We start from the raw sequence: 12,067 nt of genomic DNA, 5'->3' as shown, positions 1-12,067 counted from the left end.
ATAATATCAAACAAATGCCCATCTGACTGATGACACATTTTAATTGCAACACCATGTAACATGGTTCTCACTTTAAGAGTAAAGCAAGCTTTCTTGAGAAGTGTGGGAGAAAGTTTGTGGAGGAAGACCAAGCCACAGCAAACAGCTTAAGTTGGCCCCTGCTCTGCTAAACGTCTCCTCAAGCAGGGCTGCTGATGCCCCTCCAGAACCCCGCTGCCAGTGATGTCCTGCAAGCTGATATAGTTTCATCCATGTGTCGTAACCTGCACGGTCTTAATTCCTGTCGCCTTGCTGTAGCTTGAAAGGCAGAGGAAAAGGACACCAGGTAGGAAGTTGCTTACAATCATCCTGCTACGTTTTATGAGATTAAATGAGGGGATTTCCCATCAAGGTGAAGGAGAAAGCACACCTGTAAAGGCTGAACATCAGCAGTAATTTGGCATAGCCTCCTTCCTGCTCTGAAACCTGATGGAACGTTTTCACTTTTTTCAAACTCTCTTTTGTGTTACAGCTGAAAAACAATACACAGTTTTAAAGTTGTGAAGCTGTACTTTCCCACCTGCTCACGTCTTAACATGACTGGACTATTTTTGGTTTAGAAAAACTGAAGAAGTGCTTTTATACCTCTTTATGTGCTTACCTTCCAGTCTTACCCTATGATTTATTTTCCCTCACTCTGTCCACATTCTCTCTCATGTGTCATTGTGTTGAGGCTCTTTAGAAAACAGCCACACCCTCTGTACTTCACCATTGGGACAGCCTGGGCTTTTCTCGTGTTTGGATCGCTCACTTGGATGTCACCCTGCTGATAGAAGCCTGGAGTGCGGAAGGGAGATAAAACCCTTTTCTCCTATATGAAATAACGGTTGGACAAGAGTTAACCAAAATACGTCCTGAAAGGACCTGATCTAATATCCCCTGCAATCAATGGAAGGCCTTTAACTGACTTCAGCAGGTCTCAGATAAGGACCCACATTAATATTATTACCATTATCGTTTGTAACGGAGGCTCTGAGCATCACTGTACGGTATGTTTTGTAAGAACAAGAAACAAATGTGGGATGGGATGTTTTGCTGTTTCAAAAGAACTTTAATTTCATGCACATTTTTACTTGTTTTGTTTTCTTTGCTGCTTCTATATATCAGATGTTCCCTTGTTGGAGGTCCTCCATGTGTTTTGAAATCTCTCAAGCCTCAACAGAAAGATAAGAATATTGAAAATCAACAAGGATGTTTTTTCTCAGAAATAGTTTGGGCATTTGAGGTGATTAAGTTTCAAAAGGAAAAAGACTTTGGAATAATTCACATGAAAGATGAAGTCCCACCTTATTTAATCAGGTCTCACTTGTATGGGTGATACTGTTACCATTAGCCTTCATGTTGCATTATGTTCCAGGAAGACAGACCTAAGTGTCTGATACAAAAACCCAAGCTGAACTTTCTCAGGCTGGAAACATTGAAGGCTTAAAAAAAGTCGTAAAAACTGCTCCCCTTGTAGAAAATTGCCTAAATACTCCATAATAAAAATCTGTAGAGACCAGAAAAATTAATAGGGCTGTCTCTGCCCCTGTTGACCTCCACTGTGTGGAAGGAAGGAAGAGAAGCAGGAGAAACTGTTCTAAAAGAAAGTGCTCTTTCAGAGAGTTTTTTGCTTCGGTAACTTTCCATCTGATTTATATCACAATTGTTTCAGTGACTGTCCTGAATTTTAATGGATTAACTTTTGCAGTGTCCTCTAAGGAACAGAAATGTTGCTACCCCTTATAACAGTCCTTAAGCTGGACCTGCTGAAGTTAGATGATATGCTTTGGGTCATGCGACAGATCAATGGCAGCATGCAGTCCTCAGCTCTCAGTCTGACAACTGAGCTCAGCAACTCCAAGACAACACTTGAGCACTCGTGGAAGCTGTACCTGTGTGATTTGCTGCTGGCCATTGCTCTTGAAGTCATCACATCTAGGACTGAGTTTCATGTGTTATGATTTGAGCTTTGTCCTGCTCTCATTTAGGCGATTAGAAAAATCCTTTTTGATTCCACTATAAACAGCAGCAGGTATAGGACATCATGCAAGGAACCTGTTCAAGAACTAACAACTAAATTCGGGGTTGCATCTGAGTCTGAATTCTGACTAAACTGACATATGTACTTACATATACGTGTATGTACATGTCTTTTTCTATGGGTATCTAACAACCTGTTTCTTATACCACTTCAGTCTTTTACCTCGTCTCCCTGTTTTGTTACATACTCTCACCTACCATCTCTGCCACTCTAAAGTCTAAGACAGCTTTTAAAATCGTAATTTGTGTGCCCAGATCTCAGTACAGGAATGAGGCAACTAATCAATAAACACTTAAGTCAGACACTTCTGATATCTAGGAAGTATCTAGTAACTTCCGAAGTACTTTGGCTTGTAGGTTTTACTAACTCGGTACATTGAGAAGTGTATGTAGCTAAGGAGTTTAAATGAACGTAAATGGTATTATTTATATATTACCAGTGAGGTTAGAATTAAAAGGTATATAGGTTTAAAATTACATTTTCAGTTAAACTGGTGCAGTAAAATTAATTCAAATGGGTGATTCATATAAATTTTATCCCAAATGGAGAGTTAAAGCTAAATTAATACAAGTCAGGCTGAACAAAAAGAGTATCATGTAATACCATGTTTTGTACTGTTTTTACTAACCTGCTTTCCAGTGTGATTTCAAGCTAAACAGCTTTAACTTTGGTAAAGATGAAAACCTAAATCTGGCCTTAGTACTCTGAAGCACTAAAGTGCTGATGAAGTTACAGAGTACCCAGAATAGGAGGAATTCTCACAGGTGGCTACCAAGTTTTAATGCAAGGACAGTTAAAGGTAGAGGAGAGACTCCTCAGTTTGCAATAGGGTAGGAAGGGGAGAATGTTGGTTTGCCAATCACAGCTTTCCTAATTAAGGAGGGGAAAGAAAAAAAAAAAAAAGCAAAAAAAAAAAAAAGCCTTGAAAGCCTGAGAAAACTTAACTATAACTTGATGTCCAAATAAAGCTTTATGAGATGGTAATACAGTGGAAGGGAGACTATGAAGTATTTGCCAAGATGTGACTCTGTGAGAATAATTAAATTTGAGACAACCTGGTAATTGTTATTTCTGAGAAGGATTGATGGATGGTTTTCTAGTCATATACCATGGACACTCTAAAGACCACCATTGAGATGACCCTAAGAAACAAGAAGTCAGCCATTTAACAAAGTATTTGAGACAGATTTTATGAATGTGTTTCCAGCTAATGAAAGGGTACAGAAAAGCATAGCAAGCATATGTGATCAAAGCAGTAGGCAGTACTTAAAGACTGATCTTGATCACATCCATGCTAGAAATGCAAAACGTAAGAAATGCCAGAGGGAGGATCAGTTTTCAGTCATGTGCTGAACAAAAGGCACCCAAGAGGAACATGCAGAGCCACTCTTCTTAGGCCCTATTACCTGGGTCAGTAAGTCTGATGTACCCTGGAAAGTGGAATTCCTGCTTCATGGTAAGCATATGAGCTTTAGAACAGTCCTGGTGTTTCTGTAGTCAGAGCTAGCGTACAATGATCTTCATTACCAAGCCAAACTAAAATAAACCAGTGTCACCCTCGGTAGCTTAGTGGGAGAGCTGAACTTGAAAAGCAGAAGAGACAACACACAGTGGCTGGCTGTTGAGACCCAGTGTATAGGAAGGGTACAGCTTAGCAGCCTGTTGAGCTGTAGTGTCATACCAGTGCAGCTGATACAGAAGTTCAGAGAGTGTGTCTGAAGAATGTGGGTCCCTTGAAATGTGAGCCAAGTAGGGTGAAATGCCGGAGAGGCTATTCCCTTGTAGCAGTGATGCAAAGCATCAAATGTCACTTCTCAACAAGGTCTGGAAGATCTAGCCAAGAGATCCAAGTACCACAGTAACAGATCCTGCAGGGTGAAACACAGCATATGTCTAGACCAAAACCAAACTGACAAAATCCTGCTAGAGAGCAATGTGTTCATTGTTCTCCCAAAAGAGAATGTTCTCCCAAAGCCATCAGGCAGGCAGATATGTTTCCCCAAGATATGGTATTTCACGTGGACTTGGGCAGAGCTTCCTTCTTGTAAACAGTGGGTTGTTGCAGATTTCTCCATTTGGCCATATCTTTTAATTTTGAAATTAATCTTTTGGTACTGGCAATATTTCCTCACTTTCAACACAAGAGGGTAATTGAGGAAGGCCTGAGCCTTTCGTACTTCTGTGCTCAGTACATGTGCTTAATCAAAAGGAGGTCAAGAAGGTTTGAGTGTTTCCTTAAGGTTCATAAGTGCACAAGTATTTCCCTGAATCAGGGTCTACATCACCGTTACTAATTCAGAGAGCACAGAGGATAACTGCAAGTGGAGAACATCTTCCTCACGCAAAGGGAAGTAGCTGGTGTGTTTTGTGCCATTCTTATGTGAAATGACACCAGTGGAAGACACTTATTCTACAGATGAATCTTTTGTGCGTTTCACTGTTGTTGACAGTAACCCAAGGTCATTCTCTGCAGTCAGCTCATCTGTATCAGAAAGGAAAGGAATACAGAATTATGGGGCCTTTCCAACACCCATAAAAAAATATTGTGTAGTATACCAAATTGCCTGAAAGAGTTCCTTGTAAAACAAACAATGTTCTTGGTATTGCTGCTTTCCACGTAAAACATTTCTCTTTTTTCTCTGATATGAAGCCATGTAAAGCTTTCATGCGTTTTTCCCTACACAAGATTTCTGCTAATAGAATATTGAGGTAAATTACTCTACAGCCAGGCATGACCCTGTCCTATGGAAAGTTCTGATAACAATGCATACCCCAACCTGTCATCCAGTTACAGAAAGAAAAATCTCAATATATATATCCTGTGGAAAAAAGCACAGACACCACAGAGTCAGGGAGATCTACAGGCCACTGCTATTAGGGAAAGTGAAAACCAACAAAACCACATTTGCCTGACCAGAACGTTATGGAGCAGAGGAATTAGTCACAAAATACCCTCTACCTTTTCAAACAGTAGTGGATCCCTAGCTACAAGCAAAAAAAAGCATATTCTTTTGTAGGTTTAGGGTAATCCCTAAAACCTGGAGAGGAAACTGAAAATAGAAGACAGGATGGCCCTGAGGCTTTTAGAAACTGTTGAAAAAGCCCACTATTTCTAGAGTAGCCTACAGCATGTAAAAAAGCCAGAGAATCTCTGAATTCTGACACTTCAGTAAGGCAGTAAAAAAAAGGGGGTGATTTTCTAATAATACCATCTTTGTCTGAGGAAGACTAGAAAAGTGGGTATCAATCTTTGTGCACTAGAGGGAGAGAAATAGCCAGCTGGGCTAGAATATTAGCCAAAACACTTATGAACTGTGTGGCTGCCAAGTACAACTAAAATGTCACTGGGAAGGTTAAGAGTATGTTTTCTTAAAGGGGAATTCCAGAAGAACTATTATGAAGAAGAGAAAGAAAAAAAAAAAGGACCACGGTTTATAAGGCAAGGTTTCAAAGCTTTTTTGGCAACGATGTAATTTCTCCTGCATTATCACCAGCCCTCAATATCCTCAAGCAAAGGCAGAGACTGGAAGAAATGTGCAGACAAGATGATCCTTCCTTGGCACAGTTATGTACAGATCAGCTCTTGTTATGTCAGCTAAATAAAACAGACTTCACAGAGAAGCACTTGCCATCTCGGTGACTGACACTAGAAGAAGTTCTGTCTATCTATGTACCTATCTACCTATTTACAGAAGATAGGGGTTGTACAGACTATATTATGACAACCTCCAGCTGTCTCTGAAACATTAAGATTTAGATGGGCATTTAGGTGAGCAGCAAAGGTGAACATTGTCTGCAAAATCACAGGAAAATTTGTCTCAGCAAAATTGTGTGAGTACTTTTCTACAAAAGATGCTGAAGTATTATCAGGGATACATCTAAACAGAAACAGCAAGATTGCCTCTATTGCTTGTCAAGCTGAGAGGTATCTGAGGTTAAAAAGTCACATGATTTGCCACAGAAGAAACCTCTGGTAGTGTGAAAATAGGTTTAATGCATATCTGCTTCAGTTGAATGCTTTTATCCCCTACAGTTGCATACTTAAAGGAACTTGTGCAGTATGAACTGGTACAGGATTTATGCCCATGTCTAAAGCAGCCTGAAGAAGCAGCTCCTGTAATCAGCTCATTGCATTCATTTGGTTAAGTGTGAGAACTAGAGATGGACCATTTAGATGTTGTCATTGACTACTTCATTATTTATATTGGAAACATTAAAAATGTTTCTCAGTTCTGTCCAGACTCCTCCAGAAATACCTTTCTTCTACTCCAGAGTAAATGCTTTCAGCTTCATTCTTGACCTCTAGAAGGCACTGGCACCTCAGAGGAGAGAGAGAGAGAGAGAGAGAGAGAGAGAGAGAGAGAGAGAGAGAGAGAGAGTGTGTGTGTGTGTGTGTGTGTGTGTGAGTGTGTGAGTGTGAGTGTGAGTGTGAGTGTGAGTGTGAGTGTGTGAGTGAGTGTGTGAGTGAGTGTGTGAGTGAGTGTGTGTGTGTGTGTGTGTGAGTGTGTGTGAGTGTGTGTGAGTGTGTGTGAGTGTGTGTGAGTGTGTGTGTGTGTGTGTGTCTTAGCTTACTACATTGACATTTAGGGCATCTGAAGTTAATTTTAATGCCCCTTCCACTGGAATCAGATAGCTCCTACATGTCTGTCAGGAAGTCATTTGTCACAGCTCCATAATGGCACTTCGCTGGTGTGTTGCCACTGTTGACTTCTAGTACCTCACCCTAAGAGCCGAGTCTTGCTCTCCAGTTACATTTGGGCAGAAAGTGGGGGTATAAGCAGATACTGGCCTCCTCATCAAATTAAAACAACATCTGACAAGTGATAGATCAGCAAGGATGGATGCTTTACTTATTCATATGCACCCCACAGCAATTTAGCTGGTTCCTAATTGTCTTGTTTAAGAAAAGAGAGTTGCCTCTACTTGTTTTATATTTCTACCCACAAAGCACTAAGGATCCACCTCGCTTTATCATTCTCAGAGCTACAAAAGGTACTTTTACCTACTTTCTTTTTCCTTTCCTTTTGCACAGCAATCACACCCCGTGCAAGACTACTGCTCTGCTAGTGACCAATTTAAAGAGTCAGACACTCAAGAAGACGGAATTGTTCTGCAATTTTGCTTATGTAAAGTAGGTGTATTTAAAAAAATCACTCCCCAGAGGAACTATGATCATACCTGTATTTCTAATTGAGACAAGGGAATATCCCTGAAAATTGCAATTAAACTAAAATGGGAATAAAAATTTTTAATGAAAGTTCCATGTGAAAACATATGGAGAGGCAAGGCAATAAGAAATAATATGTGATTGCAAGTGAACAAAAACCGAACCGAGCAGAATGAAATTATGAAACTCATGCTTTACTCTTAATGAACCAAGTAGTAAATATTTTATTACAGGCTTAAGACTAATAGGTGACTAAGTAAAGGAATTTTTTTCCAATAATAATGTTGCATGACAAGTCCCTCAGCCAGTTTTCACAGGAAGGAAAGAAAGAAATATCCAACTTTGACCTAAAAGTACAGACCAGAAAAGCTGTCTTTGGCTGCATCTGATTCTAATCTAGCAATAATATCCCCATCAGAAAGACAAGAGCTTTAGCAGTCTTAATGATCAGTTTCTGTAGCATCTCCGAAAATAACTGAGGAATCAGAACCCAACTGCTGACCTGGTGATACAACAAGCAGATGATGGGCTAGCTCCCTTTTCATGGCTCTTTGTGTTTTACGGTGCTGACAACACTAGAGCTTGTTTTCATCAGTATACTATCCAGATATGACTCAGAAGACATATGGAGAATAGATATGTGTACTACCAAGATTCAATTTTTAAAGTCACTTTTCTGTTCATAACCACACTGCAAAAAAAAAAAAAAAAAAAAAACCCAACCCAAAAACCAAACCAACAACCACCATAGAACAAAAATGTGCTAAACTGACAAAAACTGTCACTAAGAGCTGTCTGAATCTTGTTAGCTGGTCATCTCCTGCTCTCTAACTTCAGTGAAGGTGGGATAAAGGGGAAGGGTGCTTGATGTATAACTAAGAAAAATGTCCATTTGGGGAAAAATCTTAGGTTAACAAACCTGAACACTACCATCTTTTTTAGAAAATTAAAAACTAAGTTTATGGCAGCTGAACACATGACCAAAATATATCAATTACTATTCAAAAGAAGGAAAAACAGAAATAAGATTTCAGTTTTCTGTGGAGGCTTTTCCATCACAATATGCCTGCAAAATAAGAAGTGCCTATAAACAGGAGAATAGGCACCTGTGAAGTCCACCTTTGAACCTATATGCATAATATGGCCATGTGCTGGGCCATCTGTAATCCATACTAGAAAGCAACAGTAGATGGCCTACTTTTCACAAAAAGTGAGAGCCAGAGAAAACCGCATTGTGCCATAGGGAGGGGAAGCACAGGCATAGCCTTCATTATTATTTGGCATACACAGAAAGAGCAAGCAGAAACAAGACTAGTAAAAGAAAGAAGGGAATTCTCCCCGGAAACATATGGGAAGCACAAAACAGAAGTAATAAAACATTAAAGAATAGGGATACAAACACCAGCATGTCCAGAAAGCACAATTATTAGTAATGAACGTAATGAAAGCACTGGAAGTGTGAATGCAAAAGTTAATGTCTTCTTTCACACATGTGAGGGTGTGCATGGCAAAAGACCAGGGTGTCTAAATAAGAAATGTATGAAAGAGTCTTCCAAGTATCATTTTCTGTATAACTCACCAGCCTTTAGTAAAGGGAGAAGTAAAGGAAAGCACAGAAAATTCCACTTTGACACCTGTCTTTTAGAGCTGTTTTCATTTTCACAATGTATCTTTGTAGCTCCTGCACAGCAGAGCTCCAGAAGCCCAGCACTGTCAGCAAGTCACTGGCCACAGAGCTGGCTTTCCGTTCACTTAATGCCACCAGCCCACTAAACCAACTCCTTTCCATAATTGGCCACCAGGGCTAATTTTCAAGCTAACCTTGCCATGGAAACCCAATATAGGCTCAAGTCCCTAAAGAAAACAAAGGACTCGGCCACTGTCGAGGTGCCCTCTGCTCAGGAAGCTGAGCATAAGCATTTACACTACTTTTGACTGTCCTTTTCCTATCTGGTTGAGCTCTCAAACCACAAGTTTCTGAATGTTGTCAATTGACATTTACAAGATACTTTGGGAAAGATTTTTGCAGCTCTCTAATACATTTCCAACCCTGGAAAACCAAGGTGTGTAGATGAAAGCAGATGCAACGTTACACAGAATTTGATGAGTTACTGCTAAAAAACATCTGATGAATGCATTTTCAAACAGGATACTCAAAGTCTGTTGGACACAGATACTCGGTAATAACATAGTACTTGCTTCAGAGTTGTCTAAGCGACAGCAATCACCTATTTAACCACTTAGTCTTGCTTCTAGTTAGGGCCCAGCAAACTTCTTTCAAAAACAGTGGTGTGATGGAGGAGTAGCTTAACTGGACGAAATGGCCACACTTACGGGCACAAGGAAGAAAGGAAGGAGCACAGCCTTATTTGTATACACAGCATTACTGCAAACATAATTTGACTAGCTCTTGAGCAGCAGTGGGTAACAAGGGTTGCAAGGTATAAAAATTGAGGTGATTAATTCTGTCTCAGCCTGAAAAAAATTACTTTTCTTGCCAATCTTTTGACACCTCCTACTGACTAATACAGAAAGGAGTGACATAGGGCCTGAGGATGTAAAACAAATATAGTGAGAAATGACAAGTTTTACCATCTAGCCTACATTAGGCTATCACAGCGATAGGGTAAATGCGGAGGAAAGTGAAAAAAGAAGGGAGGGACTGATTCCACTTCACAGTATTCAGTTAGTCCAATGCTGGGAGAAGGTTTGAGAGGGGGAAGGTTATAAACATATGAAATATTGGATTTTAGTAAGATGATAGTGGACTACTCAGGAAACAGGGGTTTATGTGTGAAGTGTAAGCGTCTGTGACAAATCTACAAAATGGGATTAAAAACACATTAACATAGGAAACACGTAAGAAAAGATTGCAACCGGTGAGTTGGGACCACAGAAGGAGACACATCTCCTTTACATATCTTCCAGTACAAGGAGAAATTAATGAATTTTATAGACAGTGGGCTCAACAAGATGAGAATCTGCCCTTTATTTAAACTGGCGTAAATCAAATATATTTCCTTCCAATTACCAAGTCAGTAGAACAAGAGGGAGGAAAGACTGCTCTTAGGGGGAGCCAGGCCTCTCCAGTAGTGTGACAATGAAAAAAGGGTAAAGCAGTTGGTGTCCACGAGACGTTGCTATGTTCTGCGTCACACAAGTAAGCGGCTAAACATTTACACGTGTTTATCCTCAGCTACACTACTATGGTTTATAGATTGAGCTCTGCTTTCAGGTACAGCCAGGTATAACTGGAGCACCTCAAGAAACATCACTGGAGTCGCTTTGCATTTATGGGAGCAAAACTGAGAGAAGCAGCAGGCTGAATTCCCTGTTAAACTGGTGCAAAGGTGCAACTCCCTCAGAGGACACTTCTGAAAGCAGTACAAAAGCCTCTCTGCTTGCCAGCCGGGCATACATTATAGTAACCACACCCTTCTAGGTAAACATGTACGTAGAGCAAATCACTTCTTTTGTGAATAGGGTTTACTTTATCATTTTGAAAGGCATATTGCTATTTCTTGACATATTAGTATGCTTAAATGAATCACTTAAGAAAATAAACTTATTTGCCTATGTTTACATTTATTTGTCCTCTCCTCTGTTATTAATCAAACTTGTCTAATATTTTTATCACATTGTGTTTTAAATAAATAAATAAACACTGTGATTTCCTTTGAAATACTGGTTGCTAGCAATAAAAAAAAGGCAAGAAATCACATAGTCTCCTATGTGATGAAAGCTGGCAGAAAGGATGTATTGCTCCAGGTATGCTGATAACATACAATATCAATACCCCACCATATTGCTAATTTTCTATTGCTTTGGATGTCAGTGCCCTGCTACAGGTTAAGATGGAGCTGCATATGAAATGGATGCTTCTTATTGTTAGTACTATGCTTTAAAAAGGAAAAAAAATTAAATCATTCTGTGTGATGATGTAGGTTTTTACATGGGAAGGGGTTAGTTTTCACAGGGGGCACTGAACTCTGTGGTGCTGAGCCTGCTGCACTTGGGCAGCTGACTCGACATGTGGTTCTGCTGGTGTCCAAGGATCTGGTGCCACTTGCCCCAAGCCTCACTTTGCACCTACTATACCGTGCCATTTCAGAACAAATGAAGTAACAGCTTTCGTAGAACATATGTTCTGTTCCTATAGAACGCTATTTTTGCAGTTGGAAGGCCTCAGGCATTACTCTTCTTCCAAGCCATGCACAAACAAAGAGGGTTTACCACAAAAAAGAGCCTCTGCTGAAGAGTGCAAGGTTTACCTTTGCTCCCTTGCTCAAGATCTTAATTTCACCAAGTTATGTCCCTTCCTTTCATTCTACATTGTATAGCTACAACCCGAAGTTTTCTCCCAGCAGCAGCACAGGTCCCTCTTGAATTTCCCTTAGCTTTTAAACCAAGAGGATCATCCAAGACTGTCATCAGGAAAACCTAGATGTTACAACAGAAAGGAAATAGACCTCTTATTCTGTTAGTAATCCCTTTCAAATAAAATTTCAATTGATTCAGTCTAACCTTATCACTGAATTCTTATTGTTACCTGACCTGGGCAAAAATAAATTAAACAAAAATGAATTATGCAGTCAACTGATAAGTCTGAACTATTGCTGTCTTACTCCAGTTCTATGCCAGAACATGCTGCGGATTTTCAGTGTAGGTGCTCTGGTATAATCACTGGGTAACAGTGGTCTAGTGGGCTCTAAAACTGCATGTGCTGAAACCAGATGTCCAGATCTGAAGACGAAGGCTATGCCATCTACACAGCTGGAGTAGGAGCCAGCAGAGTACCTCCTTCTTTCTCTAAGCACATGGATGCATAGCCTAGGGGC

This window comes from Falco cherrug, chromosome 6, assembly GCF_023634085.1.
Source record: "Falco cherrug isolate bFalChe1 chromosome 6, bFalChe1.pri, whole genome shotgun sequence".
Lineage (NCBI taxonomy): Eukaryota > Metazoa > Chordata > Aves > Falconiformes > Falconidae > Falco > Falco cherrug.
The sequence above is the reverse complement of the archived record's forward strand: the minus strand, read 5'-3'. Positions refer to the sequence as shown.